This window comes from Artibeus jamaicensis, unplaced genomic scaffold (genome assembly GCF_021234435.1).
Source record: "Artibeus jamaicensis isolate MK-2021 breed Jamaican fruit bat unplaced genomic scaffold, CSHL_Jam_final contig_426, whole genome shotgun sequence".
Taxonomy (NCBI): Eukaryota; Metazoa; Chordata; class Mammalia; order Chiroptera; family Phyllostomidae; genus Artibeus; species Artibeus jamaicensis.
This window is the reverse complement of record NW_026521826.1, coordinates 9,748,782-9,767,142: the sequence shown is the minus strand read 5'-3', so window position 1 is coordinate 9,767,142 and position 18,361 is coordinate 9,748,782. Positions and strand designations below refer to the sequence as shown.

At 38.8% G+C, this 18,361-nt stretch overlaps 1 long non-coding RNA gene across 5 annotated transcripts in view; it reads left to right on the top strand.

Moving 5' to 3' along the window:
• The window catches only part of LOC128627522 (uncharacterized), a 120,688-nt gene that overhangs the window by 44,439 nt on the left and 57,888 nt on the right, over window positions 1-18,361 (top strand). For 4 of the 5 annotated variants that reach the window (XR_008391742.1, XR_008391741.1, XR_008391740.1 and 1 more), the window contains exon 1: window positions 273-446. The exons of the other annotated variant lie outside the window; for it this stretch is intronic. This is a non-coding gene — a long non-coding RNA (uncharacterized LOC128627522). Of the gene's footprint in view, window positions 1-272; window positions 447-18,361 lie in introns of those variants that run through there. 5 annotated transcript variants of the gene reach the window in all.

Below are 18,361 nucleotides of genomic sequence, written 5' to 3'. Positions count from 1 at the left end.
AACATAATTGAGGTGTTTTGCGAGGAGGTTTTGGGACCTGAACTAGAAGGTACAAGCAGGTGTAACAACATCATTAAAAATAATGTATGTCGACTTCCACAATTCAGAAGATTCGTGTTTCAGCCCACTTCTCTTGTAGTGGGGAGTACAGGCGCACTGCCGGAGGGCACCGCCAGAGGCCAGGAATGCGCAGCGCCTTCGTCCACGACAGACGCGCTGCAGCGCTCTTGGCTCTCGCCCACCTTAGCTTCCGCCGGAAGCGGCCCGGTCAGTGTTGTCAGCGAGTTCTCGGGTTCGCATTTTGTGGTTGGTTCGGGGACCCTGTGTGTGAGGCTTGGCGGGAGAAGCCGGAGAGGGAAAGGAGCTTGAGCCCGGACAACGTGGGCATTCTGAAGTCCGAGATCCTCTGGAAGCGGCCGCTGGTGGAGGACCGGATCCTGCTGGTGGTGTGCAGTCTTGCGGACGTGGGCGCGGGCGTGTGTGGGGGTCGGCGAACGGGGAGGCTGAGAGTGAAGGGACTGGTACTGGACCTGGGGCTTAGTGAGATCCCCCCGCGGCACTAACCTAGAGCGGGTCCTCCAGGTCCACCCCTTGACACCTTAGGGCGGAAATTGAGGAGTTGCAGGAAAACCCAAGAATTTGGCAGCATTTCCCCCAGCTGCCTGTTATGCCCTCGCAGTTTCCGTAACTGCCCATTATACTCACTCTCATCTGTCGGTAGTCTTCGTAATTCTGCCCCAATTCTGATTTTTCACGTCTGTGGGTTACGAAGGGTTTGTGTCCAACTGAAGCATAGAGGAAGGGCAGGCTCAATTAGTTTTTAAAAGACTAGTTCCTTCCTAGTGGTAGAGTCGGGTTTTTATTACATTCTCTTCCCTACTCCCTCCTTAGCGCCCCCCCTACACATAGAAAAGCCTGATGGTCAGTCTTCACTGATAGGAAGGCTGAAACTGATGGAGAGACATTGGAGAAAGAGGAAAGAATGACCTGATTTAGGAATTTACTAAGTTGATACACACACCAAAAGTTAACAAGGTAAGATGACAGAACAAAGCTAGAAGAATATCACTGTACTACATAAAGTAGAATCCTGAGGAATTTGACAGAGTTTGGCCAGTGGCATTATTATAGGCTTAAGTGAGAGAATTTTCTTTAATTTTTTAAAACACGTGTCCTAAACATCCAGTTCAGTGCATTTTGACAACCACAAACAAGCTTGTAACCACTACCCTTGTGAAAATAAACCACCCAAAACTTAGTAGCCTAAAACAGTTTATTATTTTAAAGTATTTTTTGGTTATCACTACTATAACAAATCATTCTGAACCCTAGTGACTTAAGATAATTCTTATTTCTCACAGTTCTGTGGTTTGTTTCTTTGAGATAAGCTGGGCAGTGTTTGGCTTGGGATCTTGCAGGTAATTGCAGTCAGGTGAATGGCTAAGGCAATCTGAAGGCTCCACTACACGAGTCTTTTAACTTAGCATAATGCCTTGAAGGTTCATCTGTGTTGAAGCATGTGTCAGATTTTTCTTCCTTTTTAACACTGAAATATATTTTATTGTATGCGTGAACTCCATTTTGTTTATTCATTCATTCTCAGTGGATGTGGGGGTTGTTTCTACCTTTTGCCTATTATGAATAAATATCTGTTTTACAGTCCTTTCTCTTTTCTATGTATACTCAGAAGTGGAATTGCTGAATCATTTGATAATTCTGTTTAACTTTTTCCCACAAAGCATAAATGATTTTAGAAAGATTTTCTTCCTTTATATTATTAATGTTAACATCAATTTATTTTTAGTACTAACACTTTCTTAACCTAAATTCTTGTAAAAAGTGTTTTTTTACTTTTATACCGTTTCATTTTACCAAAATTTATTTCTCTTCTATATCCTCATTTTCCTTATTAAAAGATAGAATAAAATACTGCTGTGAACTGTTGTTTTTATCTCATTGAATTTTTATACTACTGTTTCATTACTTGAAAAATTTTCTAGCTTTTTATATTAATTTATTACAACCTACTCTATCCTAATCTTGTTCAAGTCTTTATAAAATCATACAAAATTTCTTATTTGCACATTTAAAATATTCAGGTATAATTGACATTATATTAGTTTCAGGTATGTAGCACAATGATTTGATATTTGTATATATTGCAAAATAATTACCACAGTAAGTCTAATTAACACCCATCACTATATGTAGTTACAGTTTTTCTTATGATGAGAACTTTTAAGAGCTACTCCCTTAGCAACTTTCAAATATGCACTATAGTATTATTAACTGTAGTCACCATGCTGTACATTACATCCTGATGATTTGTTTATTTTCTAACTAGAACAGACTATTTTAAGTTGATAACAACTTAAGTTTGAACATGTTCTAAAGCTCCACATTTTTACTTTACCCAGCCCATGTTTTGTTTTTGATGTCACGTTTTACATATTTTTGTATTGTGTATTCCTTAACTAATTACTCTAGTTATTATTTTTACTATTTTTGTCTTATAAGTGATTAACTCACCACCTTTATATCTACCTTTATCATTGAGATTTGTATGTTCATATTGTTTTCTTGTTACTACTTACTGCCCTTTATTTTCAGCTTAAAAGGTTCCCTTTAGCATTTCTTGTAAGGCCAGGCTAGTGGTGATGGACTCTATTAGCGTTTTGTTTGTCTGGAAAACTCTTTATCTCTCCAATTCTGAATTACAATATTGCGAGGTAGAGTTTTCTTGATTGAAACTTTTTTCTTTTCTTTTAGTACTTTGAATATATTGTGCCACTGCCTTCTGGCCCACAAAATTTCTGTTGAAAAATCTGCCGATTGTCGTATTTGGGTTTCATTGTGTGTAACAGGTTTTTCTGTTGTTCCTTTTAAGAGCCTCTCCTTTTCTTTACCTTTTGACATTTTAATTATAATGTGTCTTGGTATGGATATGTTTAACTCTGGGGTATTGCCAACATTTGAGGTAGCTCCACCACTTTATATTTCCAGCAGTGCCCAAGGGTTCCATTTCTCCATATCCTAGCCACCACTTGGTATTCCCTGGGGGGTTGTCTTTGTTTTGTTTTTGATAATAGCCATCCAAATGGGTATGAAGTGATATTTCATTGTGGTTTTGATTTTTATGTCCCCACTTACTAGTGATGTTGAGCATCTTTTCATTTGCTTATTGTACATTTTTATGTCTTCTATTTGGGTCCTTTGTCCATTTTTAATCATGTTGTTTTTTTGTTGTTAAGTTGTAGGAGTTTCTCTATATTCTGGATATCAGTATTTATCATATGGTTTACAAATTTTTTCTTCCTTTCCATGGTTTATATTTTTACTCTATTGATAGTGTCTTTGATGCACAAACATTTTTAGTTTTTATGCAGTCCCACTTATTTTTGATGTTGATGTTGCCTGTGCTTTTGGTAGTGTATACAAGAAAACATTCCAAAAATCTAATGTCATGAAGCTTTCCCCCGTGTTTTCTTCTAAAAATTTTATATTTTTAGCTCTTACATTTAGGTCTTTGCTTCCTTTTGAGTGAATTTTATATATGCTATAATATTAGGGTCCAGCTTTAAGGCTTCCATTTTTACTAAATGGTCACAAACTGGGTATGAACAGAATGTGGAATTTGCTGGTGTTAGAAATGTAGTGATAGCTGCAGATATAGTTGAGACACTCATTTTATACTATTGACATTAATAAATGTTTCAGGAGTTCAGAGTAGTCTTTACATGGTTCTTAGTAAGGGCAGTTCTATCATTTAGTTGTAATTTTGATGTTTGATGCTTCCTGAGGAAGCAAGAACAGTGTTTACCTATTCTGCCATCTTGGCTGATAGTCCGAGATGAATTGTACTTATCTGTAAAAGATCAAGTGAAATATCACTGAAATTTCATGCTAGGTGTAATTTTTCACCTTTCTCAGGAATTGAGGAATGATCTGAAAACAGCTTTGGATTAGATCAGTCAGTAATACTTCAGTGAACTTTGTGGGTGATCAAGAACCTAGAGAGGCAGACACACAGAATGATGTGAAAGTTCATGAAGAAAACACCACAACTGAAAGTTAGAAGTAATTGCTATATTCATCTTACCTCATTTCACATCACATCTTTCATTCCCTGGAGCAGATGGTTGAGTTCATCCAATTGCTTCGTTTAGAGCACACTGTTTTTGGTTATTACAAAGGCCCTTCTTTCATTTCATGCTTTCATTTATTCCCTCCTTTTTTTCATTCTCCATTCACATTTCCCTACTCCCTGCCCTCAAAAGTAGGCATTCTAATATGTTTGTTGTGCATTGTTTTGTTGGTGGTCTTCTAAAACCAGTAATGTTTTATGTGTATGTTTTTAATTTACATAAATGGCATTGTACTGTGAAATTCTTCACTCTGTTTTTTACTTTTTTTATACTTTGAACTGTTTTTAATATCCATCCTTGATTCCTTATGTACATCTACACCTTTGCTTTTAATTGCTAATAGTTCATACCCTGCCTTTTACCTTTGTTCCCCCATAGTGACAGACAACTAGGTTGCTCCCGGCTCTCTCTCACCACAAACATCTTTGTGATGAATAATCTTGTACATCACCCCTCCGGACTCAGGAGTGGGATTGCTGGGTATATATAATTTAACTTGTCCAAGTACTGCTAGTTGCTCTCCAGAATGTCTGTACCAGTTTGTATCCCAGACTGGTACAGTCCCCTCCAGTGGGGTGTGTCTCACATCCCTAATCCCTGTCAACACTGGGCAATCTTGTGCTTTCTAATTTTTACCATTGTGTTGAATATGGAATGATATATACAGTCTGAATTAATGTCGAATTACTCAAATATCTAGCTTGAGCAAACAATATGGTTTAATTTAAAGCTCTTAATGCTGAATAAAATGTAAACTGTTTTCTTTTTCCTTTCATTCCTGGCTCTTGCACATGTTGATATCGTAGTTGAGGAGGATATCCTTTTAATTGTACCCCCTCTCCTTACCCCAGCATCTGTCTATAAGTTTCATTAGAATAATTGGTATCAGCCACAAATTCTGGGCTTTTGTCCCCCTTTTATTTAACAACTTTAGTGAGAAATTCACATGCCATACAATTTACCAATTTAAAGTGTACAAGTCAGTAATTTTTTAGTATTCATGGTGTAGTACAGTTATCACAATCCAGTTTTGTTCCCCCAAAAAGAAATCCCATGTGCATTAGCAGTAACTCGTTCCCCCTACTCCTTCTTCTGTATTTTGAATCATAAAAATAACATGCTTTTGCAATTTAAGTGGCAGATTTGTGGGATTTTGTTTAATTATCTAAAAATTCCATCAGGTTTTTAAATAGACATTGAATCTGTGTAATAAGCCATGGTTAGACTGGTGTTGAAAATATATCCAGTTGTTGCTGTGTACTAATGAGCAGAAACATTATTTTTCTTCAGGCCTTGGGATGGTCTTTAGGGAAAGGTGATGATCATAAAGACATGGACATAATCACCAAATTCCTTAAGGTATATGCTATAAGTTTAGAAAGGAGGGCATTTTCATTGGTTAGTAACTGTTTTTATAGTTTTACATTGTCAAGGGTTAAAAACTGGGAAGGGAAAGCTCAGTAAACATTTCTGGCATGTGCATTATGATTTGCTATGCACTTGGATATGGAAGTTAATCAAAGGCAGCATATATTTATGTTTTTCTGGCACTTTTTAAAGTTGACTTATTAAATAAACACAAAGAATTGAATTATAGCAGTGGAATAAACATGAAGTTTGGGGAGTTCTACATTTTTTTAAAAAAGACTACAAAGTAGTGCGTTTATGGGAGAGTTCTAGAAGCTTTTATGAGGGGTAATGACAGCAAGGAAAAGAAGATGTTAGTAAAAAAAGCAAACACGTCAGTAACCGTTCAGAGACTGTTCATTTTCTCAGTTCTACAAACAGCTTATTCTTGCTGTGATAGGTTCATTCCATCTCTCTTTGCAGCATTTCTGTCTTTAGTAAATAGTTTTCATAGAGTATGTGCAAATCCCAGATTTATTTCAGCATTTATTTACAAACTATTTGTTTTCAGACCATGAGATTTAAATACAGTAAATACTTTGACTTGCATTTACAGTTTAAGTGTAGCATATCAGTCTCCCAGATTCTGAATCTGATGAAGAAATGATATGGAAGTAGGTAGAGCATGGGAGCTAGTTATGAACTGAAGATTTCTCTTAGAGTGACAGCCTCTCCTTTTATAGTATTGCACAGGGAATGCCCCTGGAGGGGTTGGGGGTATGTTCTCCTCAGCCTTCCCTGTTTATCTGTATCTAGAAGGATGTTCTTTGCACAGGTAAACCCAAGGGGCACTACAGCAGTTCGTAGTTTTCCGGAGTTGGGTGAGGAGAGGGTATGGATCATTGTTCCATTTTTTTTCTGTTTCCTTTAGTTAAGCTTTTCAGTGGGAATTTTTAATTGAATTATTTCTCTTACTGAAAAAGTAGAAAGTCAAAATCGTGGGGGTGACTTTCCTCACAAGTCCCCCCACGTGCCATAGATGAGAGTAAACATGACTGAGACATATTGTGATCTGCTTGGGGAAGAGAGATGGCCAGTTTCCCAGAGGAAAAAGGCCTTGAGCAGTGGCCAGTTTCTCGGGAAAAAGGTGTTGAGCCCCTTCCTCCAAGGGCTTTTATTGGGTTGTAATACACAGGAATACAGGGCGGCAAGGATCAAACAGTAGATAACATTACAAAGAAATCTGAGGGCTTAGTCTGAGTCAGTGTCTGTCAGGAAGAGTTTTAGGGTTTCTTGCTCGAACCCTTAACATATGAATGAAAGCACTCTTAGAGCAGATTTCACAGGTTTATCAGGAAGTCTTTGGGATGCCAGATTTTTCCCCAGGACATGCCTCTAGCAAGGGAAGGAGCTGCACCTCTCCCCAACAGGTATTCAGGCTTAAAGGGATTAGAGCCAGGAAGCGCTTCTCCCAGAGAACATGGGGACTCAGGCTTTGTCAAAGCCCTGGGGGGGGGCGAGAGTCCATTGCTCCCTCTTTGTCGCAGCCTTGCGTGCTTCCATGATGGCCTTTCAGGTGATGGAGTCTGGCTTAGGTTGCCCCCCGCTGTGAGGGGTCTTACCCGTCATTGACATCCGACCAAGTTTTGGGAGCAGGGAGAGGAAACTGAGGCAGCGTTTGCTACCAGAGACAAGCTTTGTCTCCTGCCGCTGTCATTCCACAGAGGTCACTCATTCATCCTCAGCCACAGTGGGTAGAGTTACTGTTCCTAGAACCAGGCAGAGCGGTTCACAACACAAATTACTGCAAAAAATATACTTGGGGGATTGATTAGATATCACACTACATATGGTATTATGGCTGATAATCTAGTAGGGGTGAATTTTATGTAATAGAAAACCTCTATGAAATAGTTACGTAATACGGTAATTCTTTTTAGGGGAAAGTGGATTATCTTTGAGCTAGGAATATATATAGAATAGGGAAGTTAGTTACCAAAGGCGCTACTTTAAAACATACATGACAGAGTGAGGAGGTATAGTTTATTAATTAAATATTGGTGGATGATACTGTAATCAGTTGAGAAACTTACTCTTTTTTTTTGTAATATATTTTATTGATTTTGCCATTACAGTTGTCCCATTCCCCTTCATTCCCCTCCACCCTGAAAACCCCCTCCCACCCACATTCCCCCCTTTAGTTTATGTCCATGTGTCATAAGTTCTTTAGATTCTACATTTCCCACACTACTCTTGCCCTCCCCCTGTCTATTTTCTCTGCACCATCTATGCTATTTATTTTTTGTACCTTCTCCTCACTCTCCTCCAACTCTGCTAACCCATTTCTGTGGCTTCACTCCTGTTCTAGCTGTCTGCTTGCTTTGCTTTTGTTTTAGGTGTGGTTGTTAATAACTGTGAGTTTGCTGTCCTTTCACTGTTCATATTTTTTATCTTCTTTTTCTTAGATAAGTCTCTTTAACATTTCATAGAATAAGGTCTTGGTGATGATGAACTCCTTCAACTTGACCTTATCTGAGAAGCACTTTAGATAAAAGCCCTTCCATTCTAAATGAAAACTTTGCTGGATACAGCAATCTTGGATGTAGGTCCTTGCCTTCATCATGATTTGGAATACTTCTTTCCAGCCCATTCTTGCCTGTAAGGTCTCTTTTGAGAAATCAGTTGACAGTCTGATGGGAAATCCTTTGTAGGTGACTGTGCCCTTATCTCTTGCTGCTTCTAGAATTCTCTCCTTCATTTTAATCTTGGTTAATGTAATTATGATGTGCCTTGGTGTGTTCCTTCTTGGGTCCAACTTCTTCGGGATTCTCTGAGCCTCCTGGACTTCCTGGAAGTCTATTTCCTCTGCTAGATTGGGGAAGTTCTCCTTTATTATTTGTTCAAATAACTTTTCCACTTGTTGCTGTTCTTCTTCCCCTTCTGATACCCCTATAGGGTACAATTATAATTATAAATGTTCCAAAATGTTGGAACATTTAAAGATGTCCTGGAGGTTCCTAAGCCTCTGCTCATTTTTTGAATTCTTGTTTCTTCATTTTTTTCTGTTTGGTTGTTTATTTCTTTTTCTGGTCCACTCCATTGATTTGAGTCCCAGTTTTCTTTCCATCACTGTTGGTTCCCTGTGTATCTTCCTTCATTTCACTTGGTGTAGCCTTCATTTTTTCATCTAATTTGTGACCAAAATCAACCAGTTCTGTGAGCATCCTGATCACGAGTGTTTTGAACTGTGCATCTGATAAGTTTGCTATCTCTTGGTTGCTTATAGTATTGGCTCTGGGGCTTTGATTTGTTCTTCTGTTTGAGCCATAATTTTTTGGTCAGGTTGCACCTGTTATATATGAGGGTCGGACCCTTAGGTGTTCACCAGGGTGAGGCAACCCACATCAAAGGGCTGTGATGATATATGTGGGGGTGGGGTCAGAGAGGGGATAATGGCACTTGTTGTACGCTCTCTCTTGGATTTCAGTCCCCTCTGCTGCTTCCCACAAGCATATTGGGCCCTTCTGATGCTGGTTCCCGGGTGGGTGGGCTTATGTACATTCTAGGACCCTGTGGGTCTCTCCAGCAAACTCTCCTGTGAGGCTGGGAGTCTCTCCTGGCATCTTTTCAATAGCTGCTTTTAGGCTTTATTTCCCATTGCTAGGCCCTGGGTTGTGTGGTCTGTCTGGCTGCCCGTTTTTGCCTGGTATATCTGTGCACGAATGTGTGACTGCGGTCAGTCAACTGCCTTGCATGCCTCACTGGGTCTGCTCGTTTTCTCCCAGGTTCTGCTAGCCCCGCACCGCCTATGCAAGTTTTTTCCTGCCGCGACCCCTCTGTGATGGCTGCCAACTCCATCCCTCTTACCGGTCTGGATGAATGGTTGTCAGACTTCCGTACAGTTCAGTTTTCTGTCTTTTCTGGTTGTGTTTTTGTTTCTAAATCTTTGTTCTTAATTTTGGTTGTGCAAGGAGGCACAATGTTTCCACCTACGCCTTTACTCTTAAGGATGATAGTATACTGTTTTGTGTGTTAGTGAACTTTTAAACTTGTTCAACCACTGGGTGGCATTGTAGTCTAAATTTACCCATTCTCTCTTCAGTTCCTTCTTTGTGTTTGGGCTGAAGAATTAAAAGCAAGAGAAGATTCTGTGAAAAGCACAGTGTGCAGGGTAAACTGAACAGTGCTATGCAGAAACAGACAGTCCTATCTCAGACCCCTTTCCAGAAAGCAACGGAAAAGGGTGAGGTTTCTCAAAAAATGATTTATTAACTGATTTTTTAAAAATAGAATATATAAAATCAGCCCTGGCTGGCGTAGCTCAGTGGATTGGGCGCAGGCCTGCGAACCAGAGGATCACAGTTTGATTCCCAGTCAGGGCACATACCTGGGTTGCAGGCCAGTTCCCTGCAGGCTATTTCCCCCCTAGCAGGGGAAGCACTAGAGGCAACCATACATTGATGTTTCTCTCCCTCTCCCCTTTCCCTCTGAAGATAAATAAATATTTAAAAAAATAGAATATATAAAATCAGAATAAATGTAATAACTACACACAGTAAGTTCCAAAATTAATTAAGCTTTTTCTTCTCTAGAATTTTCCTGCCAATATTAAAGAACCCATAATAGATACTGTTAAGTTCATGTCACAGAGAGAATATGTGAGGCTATGTTACCATGCTGTCCATTGGAACTATGGTTATGAGCCTATCTAGGTTGCATACATAATACATTCATTTAGTGTGGGAGTGTTTTACATAGGAGATTTAAGAATAAATAAATGAATTAGCAGAAAAAAACCCTCCTGTTTATGTATTGTCAGTATTCAGTATTAAAATTTTCAGACCACAGTGTAGTATTTTTTAGTTATCTTTAAAATAGGTGTAAAGATTCTTCACATCATGAACTGGATATAGACAATGTTCATTTCATGAGTGGGGCTGAATCGAAATTTGCAGATTATTGGTTACAGCCTGGAAGAAGTTTTTCCCCAGAAACAATGTTGTGAGATATAAATACGTACTACTCATAATAGAGCTAAACAGTTGTAGTAATGGTGCAGTGGAATCTGACCGCCCTTTGTACTTGTTTCTGTGAGAATGTGTTCCATGTCAGCCTGCCAGTGCTCACCTCTCCCAGTTCAGGACTGCAGCAGCCACAGACCCCTTGTTGGGGAAGACTTACCCCTGGCTCCCTCCTGAATGGGCCCTGGGAGGCAGTGGTATGGGGAGAGAGCTCTGGTGCCCAAGCTCGGATGAGGTAGAGTTTAGAAAGGGGAGAGTGGAGGGCTGTCAGTTGGTGGAGCGGAAGGAGAAGAGAAGGGCCTGGTGCACCAGTGGTGGAGACGGGAAATGGGACGCTGCTTGGTGGGCCCTAAGCTGAGAGTGAGGAGCAGGGCTTCTGGTGGCTGTGCCTCCCTAAAAAGTGGCGGTGGAGAGTTCCAGCAGTTCCCGTGCAGCAGTTCTGAGTCAGTAGGCAGGGCTCCGACAGAAGGGCGGGAATGCTATCGCTTCTCCTGTGCTCTGCAGGTCTGTGCTCAGAAGGGGCCGCTGGCCTTCCCAGGTAACTGGGTGGTCTTGATCAGAGCCTCGTGCTGATAAGGCTAAAGTATTGTTTTTACTCCCTCTGTTTGGGAGCCAGTTAAATTTCTTTTCTTTTTAAGAGGGAGAGAGACGTTGATTTGTTGTTCCACTTAGTTGTGCATTTATTGGTTGGTTCTTATGTGTGCCCTGACCAGGGATCAAACCCACAGTCTTGGCTTGTCAGGACGACACACTAACTGACTGAACTATCCAGTCAGGGCCAAGAGCCAGTTAGTTTTATCAAAGAAAATGGCTTTTGCTTTATGTATATAAACTATATTTTTGGATAGTTTCTGTTAGTTGCATGCTGCTTACCATGGACAGCATTGGAATGGATGGATAAGGCCCCCATCACTGCAGAAGAATTTAGATCACCTGCCTTTCCTCTTGTTATGTTTCTCATTCTCCTGAGAATCAGGTGAAAGTTTATGTTGTATAACTGCAGAAAGAACCAAGAAACTTTATTAATGTATTTGGACAGTTTTATTTGAAAATTTAGGGAAACTAATATTGGGAATTTTATCATTTAATATCCAGAGTTAAAGTTTACATATGGGAATCAGTGATAAAAATGTGTATATACCATTTTAAAATTGAGCTTTGAAAAAATTGAGTAGAACAAATTCAGTTTTCTTTTTAGAGTAAAAATGATATTTCAGTTACCCTATTTGTAGTACCTGATTTTTAAAAAATCAGTTCTACATATCAATCACTTAAGTGTTTGATTTTTAAAATTAAATTGTCTTTCATTTAAAGAGGACTGGCTATACACAGGCTTCTCTGAAACCCTCAGGGTTTTGTAGCATTTTCTTGCTTTCTATTTTGATTTTCTTCTTTTCCTTGCTCACAGGTCACCAGGCTTGGTTTAGAAAAAGCTATCTGTCTTAATTGTTTTCTGTCTTTATGTTTTATAGCTTCTACAATGATTTAAGGTTCTAGGCAGGTGGGAGGTTTGTGGGCCAAAGTAAAGTGATCCTGTCCTCAGGCTGATTCAAGAGTCAGTATTTAATCTCTGTTTACACCCCTACCGTGGGCCTGTGTGTAGCCCCAGTGTGCAGAGCCCCTGCTGCTGTCAGAGGTCTGACTGCTGTGCAGGGAGCAGGCACAGTATCAGGTTGGATTGTGAGGAACTAGTCAGCCTCTGTGTTCTGTGTGACCACCTGTGGGGAAGACCAGGTAGAAGGGGGATCCAAACGAAAGTTTCTGGCAGTACATCAAATTGCCTGCCTGGTAATTCCAGATCAAAATGTAGTGATACTCAGTGCACAAAGGCTGCTGAGGAATGTCCGTCTTTTTCTTACAAGGTTAGCTTTGGTTTCAGTTTTTCCATGGACATTTGTGGTCTGGGCAGGGCACGCAGTCATTCCATATTTTAACTCCTTTTGTTTGAATAAGGGTAATGGTAATAGTTTCAACATGTTTAAGAGATGGCTGAAAATCACTTCATAAAGAACTGAAATACCTGAAGTAGAAATTTGGACCAACACAATATTTCTGCTCTTCTGATTTCTTCTGAGTCTTTCTTTTTAGACTAACGATGCATATCTTCAGATGGCCTTTGGAATGCACCTTGACCTACTGGTGTCACTATGGTTTGTATCTATGCTGAACTGGTAGGGAAGAGATGTTCTCTAAGTACGTTGCACGTGTTTTCAGGTATTTTCAACCTTTTTCATTTCATGGCACACATATACTAATTACTAAAATTCTGCAGCACACCAAAAAATGTATTACATTTTTTTTTCTGATCTGACTTTGATTCATTCACACTGGGTGGTGATCATTGTGTTGATTATTGTGTTGGCTATTGTTATTTTTCTAAAATTTATTCATTGATTTTTTTTCTGGGGCATGGGGAGAGAAACATTGATTTTTTTGTTCCAGTTGTTTATGCATTCATTGGTTGCTTCTTGGGTGTGCCCTAACTGGAGATCGAAGCCTCAATCTTAGCGTATTGGAATGATGCTCTAACCAACTGAGCTATCCTGCCCTGGCTAGCTGTTGTCATTTTTTTTAATTTGACAATCTTAAGAAAAAAGAGGTCAGTGCCCCTGACTAAATGGGTAGTGTATGTTTTAAAAATTGAAGCACACCAATAGAAGAATCACTGTTTTAAATGATGAAACACAGCAGAAATATAATCAAGTAAGCAGTTTGGAGAGAAAAACTTATCTGGAGGTTAACATTCTCCAATTCCAAAACTGTAAATTTTGAGAACAAAAGAGTTCATCACAAATAAGACATAGCATGATAGGATGCAAGTCCACTCCTTACAAATACTTATGTTAAGACATCTTCACTGAATAAAATAAAGAATTCCTCAGCTTCATATATGATGCAAGAAAGTATGATGGGTTGTGTTTTACTTATGTTAGCACTGAAATAAAACTATTGTGTTTGCTTTGGTAGTTTAGTGAAGAGCAGCAAATTCAGAGTATTTTGCAGTGAGTTTCATTTTGTTACTTTTAAGGTAGATGTAACATCTAGGATAAAAAGTATGAATAGTTACAATTTGGCTTTAATAAACATAATTTTTTTATCCTCTTGCAAGGACGTGCTTATTGATTTTAGAGAGGGGGGAAGGGAGGGAGAGAGAAAGGGAGAGAAACATCAGTCCGTTCCATTTTGCATGCCACCAATTAGGGAACCAAACCCGCAACACAGGTATGTACCCCAACCAGGCATTGAATCTGTGACCTTTTGGTTATAGGATGATATTCCACCCAATTGACCCACACCAGCCAGGGCTAATGAACATAATTTTAAGTGATATATAACAACACTTCTCTACACAAATAAGTGTATTGATTAAATTTTTCTTCTTAGTGGGGAAAAAAATCAACTATATATTCTTAGCTTTTGCCAGATTGTCAAGAATCCCAGGCTGTGGCTGTGTAATGACTTTTGCTGGATGCTAATTCTAAAGCTTGAAGATGATACTCCAGAAGTTTACTTAAAATTAAAATTCACTTAAAATGCATAAAGTGTTTCAGATTTTGTGCCAAAGAACAATCATTACCATATTCATGAATCATCTTTTGTTTGTATTTCCATTCCAAGTGGTAGATATTAATTTATGTTAAGCTTTATGCTTTATTTACATATATTAGCATTTTAAAAAGTCATTTCAACCAGAATCCCTGATGTGAACTGTAGAATTTATAGGGTTCAGATATACTTAGGGAAATTTTAGGACATTTCCATTTTATTAATAACCACCAGTGACTGTATTGAAGGCAAAAAGCTTTTAGTTGGGAAAAAGAAAAAAGATGTTTGGCTTTAACAGTAGAAAACCATTTCCAATTATTAATTTGTTGATTGTGTTCAGCTCTACCCTGGTCAAAGCTACAGTATGAAAAGAGTTCATATAATTAGGTAAATTATCTTAATTAAAGAGCATTTCTTTTTTAAATAATGGTACCTCCCCATAAACTGATTTTTTAAAAAGTATACCTCATGTTTATCTCTAAAGCTTTCTGGTTTGTATTGGAAACTATATAGTGTTCTGTCTTCCTTCAGTTGTTCGTCCTTTTTAACTGTTCCTTCCAGACAGTGCAAGCACAGAGTGGAGTGTCGGCCAGTGCTTAGGCTCAGTGTCGTTGGAGTCACTGTAGCTCATTGTTACTTTAAAGGAATATGGTTCCAAAGTGGCTCCATCTTCCTTTTTCTTTTTTGTTATGAACAGCCAAAATCTTGATTTTTTTTTAAGTGGACACTGTATTTTTAAAATATTAGTACCAAATTTTTCAAAATTAACATTGTATAAGGTCAAATAAAATTGCAATTTATCATCTGTGTACAGCTCAAGGCAAAAGAATGCTGCTATTCCCATGTTAGAGTTTTATGACATTTTTGGTTACAGTTAACTGAGCGATTTACTCAGCTGTCCTTTGAATCTCCTTGTTAGTTTTGTATTTAGGTGAGGTTGATTTGAACTGTCCTAGAAAAGGGACAGTTTAAAGATGTTACTTGAAGTTTAAGTCTGGTGTTGGCAAACCTTTCATTGAAGATCATAGGCCTCTGTCACAACTACTCGCCCCTGCAGCTGTTGTGTGGACACTGCCTGTGGCTGAGTTCCCCTAATACCTCCTTTATAACCAAGGCTGGTGGCCTGTAGCCATACTTTGCTGACCCCTGGTAAATGCATAAACCTGAATCTTTTCTATGTTAATGATATTTGCTGTGTGGGTAATTGCAAGTCATTTAATGGGGCAATTGTTTCTTTTTAAATTGACATAGAACATACCAAGAAGCAATGTAGTATGTGAATGTCTGGCCTAAACTGAGCTAAGTTTTATAGGATTGCTGAAGTTAAAGAGAGCCTCGGGCTGATTCCCTTATATGCTCTATTGTTTTGCCCTCTTTAACCCAAATTAAACCAAGGGGAATCCATTCTGGGCCAAAGCTTTGGGGTAATCCAAACAAGAGTAGATTTTTCTGGCTTGAATTATTTCCATAAATGCATCAATTTCCACCCGATGTTAGTGTTAGGCCAGGAGAGTGACTGTAACTGCATTTTAAGTTTGTGAAAGAATAGACTCCTCTCAGTCAGCAGTTCTGAGACAGAAACCACAACTTCAAGATGCAAATCAGTGTCCTCTCATTTAATAAATTGCTTACTATATAAACATAAAATGTTTAAGATACAGGTATTAGAAAAGTGGTCAAATAACAACCCAAACCCAAAATGAAGAAAAACCCAAGCTTCATAAATCTGTCACAGTGGTGTTCTCTTAAACAAACTTCCCTTGCTGATCATATTTTAGTGTTTTAGTAAATAATTTCAAAAGTGACTTTGTGTGAGCAAAATGTCCAGATTCCATCCACAGTTGTTTCTGGGTAATTGCTTGAAATCAGCCACAAAACATTTCAGCCCACATTATTCTGCCCTCTCACAGATATTTTGTAAAAGATTTCATTAATTTTTTTAGAGAGAAGGGAAGGGAAGGATAGAGGGAAACATCAGTGCAAGAGAGAAACATCAGTGGGTTGCCTCTCCCACGCACCCCCAACTGTTGCACCAGAGCTGCAACACTGGCGTGTACCCTCACCAGGAATCAAACCGGTGACCCTTTGCTTTGTGGGACGATGCCCAACTAACTGAGCCACCCTGGTCAGTGCGTAGATATTTTTTAAAACATTCTTTGGCATCCAGAGGAGTTGGTAAATATATCTGATAAATGTCTGAGACACTTGGACATGGATCAAAGTCATTATTTTCTGAGTAAAGACATTATACTAAAGATCGAGAATGAACTGTATTCACATTTTCAAGTTCCCTAAATGTTCTAACATTTGCATATTGCTATGGGTAGCAATACTATTATTTATTATTTCAGTTCTATTTTACTATATGAAACACTTTACAAAAGCTAGCGATAATTCTTAGCTGAAAATGGGTTTATTAATTTAGTAAAGTTGAAGGAGATGATAATGTTTCAATAGTCACATGTCTGTCCCTGTCCTTTTCTACCAGTACCCTTTTAGGAAACCCAAAAGGTTTCTGAACACTGTAGACACTGAACACTGTAGAGAACAGGTGGCTACGGCATAGCTGCTCTTCTGTTTTTTCCCTCACGGTGTTCGATTCTACTTACAAATATTGCTCCATTTACTTTTATTATAGACGCCGACTTATAGGAACTTGTTGGTAGTCTCTCAGAATTAGGATCAGAGTACATGCCCACTGGAGTGCCCTGGAAATTTCTAGAGTACAAAGGGATATCATGGTCCAGCCCTTATTCCCAGACATGCTTACATCTAAGTGAGTCTTAGTGGGACTCAGGCCCAGGTCATCCTTTTCTCCCGTCTTGGAGGATGTGGGAGAAGAGACCGGAAGACTGTAGTCAGGGTTCCTGAGTCTGGGTTCCAATCCTGGGTGTGTCACTAACAGTATTCTTTGGCAACTTCCTGTTTTGGGCCCCATTTTCCTTAGTAAAATGGAGAAACTGAACCAGATGACTTTTACAGGTTCTATCAAATGAAAGGTTTCATGTATAGTAGATTATTTTTGAAGATGGTCACTCCAATTTCCTATCCTTTTTTGCCTAATTATAATAAAATATATATATATATATATATATATATATATATATATATATATATATATATATATCTGTGCATATACCGCCATAATCAAGGTGCAGAACATTTCTGTCATCCCCAAAAGTTCCCTCATGCCCTTTCATCAGTTCCCACCCTCCAGCCCTGAACAATCTGCTTCCTGTCCCTCAAGATTAGTTTGTCTTTTATAGAATTTCATATAAAGAGGATTGTACATAATGTACTCTTTTGTGACAGGCTTCTTTCACTCATAACCATATCCTTTTTGCAGTGTGCCTGTACCATTTTCCCCTTAAGAGTTGAATCTGTTTCCCAATCTCTTGAATCCATCCGTGCTCGCTAGGCCTCTGACTTGCTTTGACCAACAAACAAAGTAGGAGATGGACAGAGACCCTGCTCTGGATCCAGTTGAGGCACCCCAGTCAAGACAACCTGGAGCAAAGTAGAGCCATCCTCACTGAGCTCTGCCTGAATTCCTAACCCAAAGAATCATGAGCAAATAAAATGGTTTTTCTTTAGACCACAAAATTTGGGGACGGCTTATAACAGCAGTAGTTAATTCAAATGATTAACTTTCTCTAAGGTTTAACAGGACTTCTTGCAGGTACTAGAACTTAGTGAAGTGTATAAATGTTTACCTTAAACTTTCCTACTGCTTTTTCTTTTTTTTAATTGCAGTATAATCGACGTTTGTTTAAGGTGTACATGATTCAGTATTTGCATATATTGTGAAATAATCACATTAAGTCTAACATCTGTCACTAGATGTTATGTCTAGACATTCTAGACATAGTTACAGAATTTTTTTGTATAATGAGAACTTTTAAGAGGTAACAACTTTCAAATATGCAATACAGTATTAGCTATGTACGGTTACAATGCCGTATATTACATTCCCATACCTTGTAACTGGAAGATTGTACCTTTTGTTCCCCTTCACCCTCCCCTCCCTCTCACATTCCCCTCCTCCCCCCACACACAATTCCTAGAATGAAGTGGAAAACAAAGTGAGAGCTTACTGATTTTCATTATTTTTCTTTGGAAAAGGCAATGGTGGTGTGACTAGCTCTTGACTATTTATCAATTATTGCCCTAGAATGAAAAGAGCAGGTTTGAAGAGATTAGTTTTCCTTATGTCATGTGGTTTTTGGTTTTGTGCTTCTCTCACAATGGCTTTAAATGATGTGCCATATTTGTTTTTTATTCACTGAGTCCGTAGATAATTTA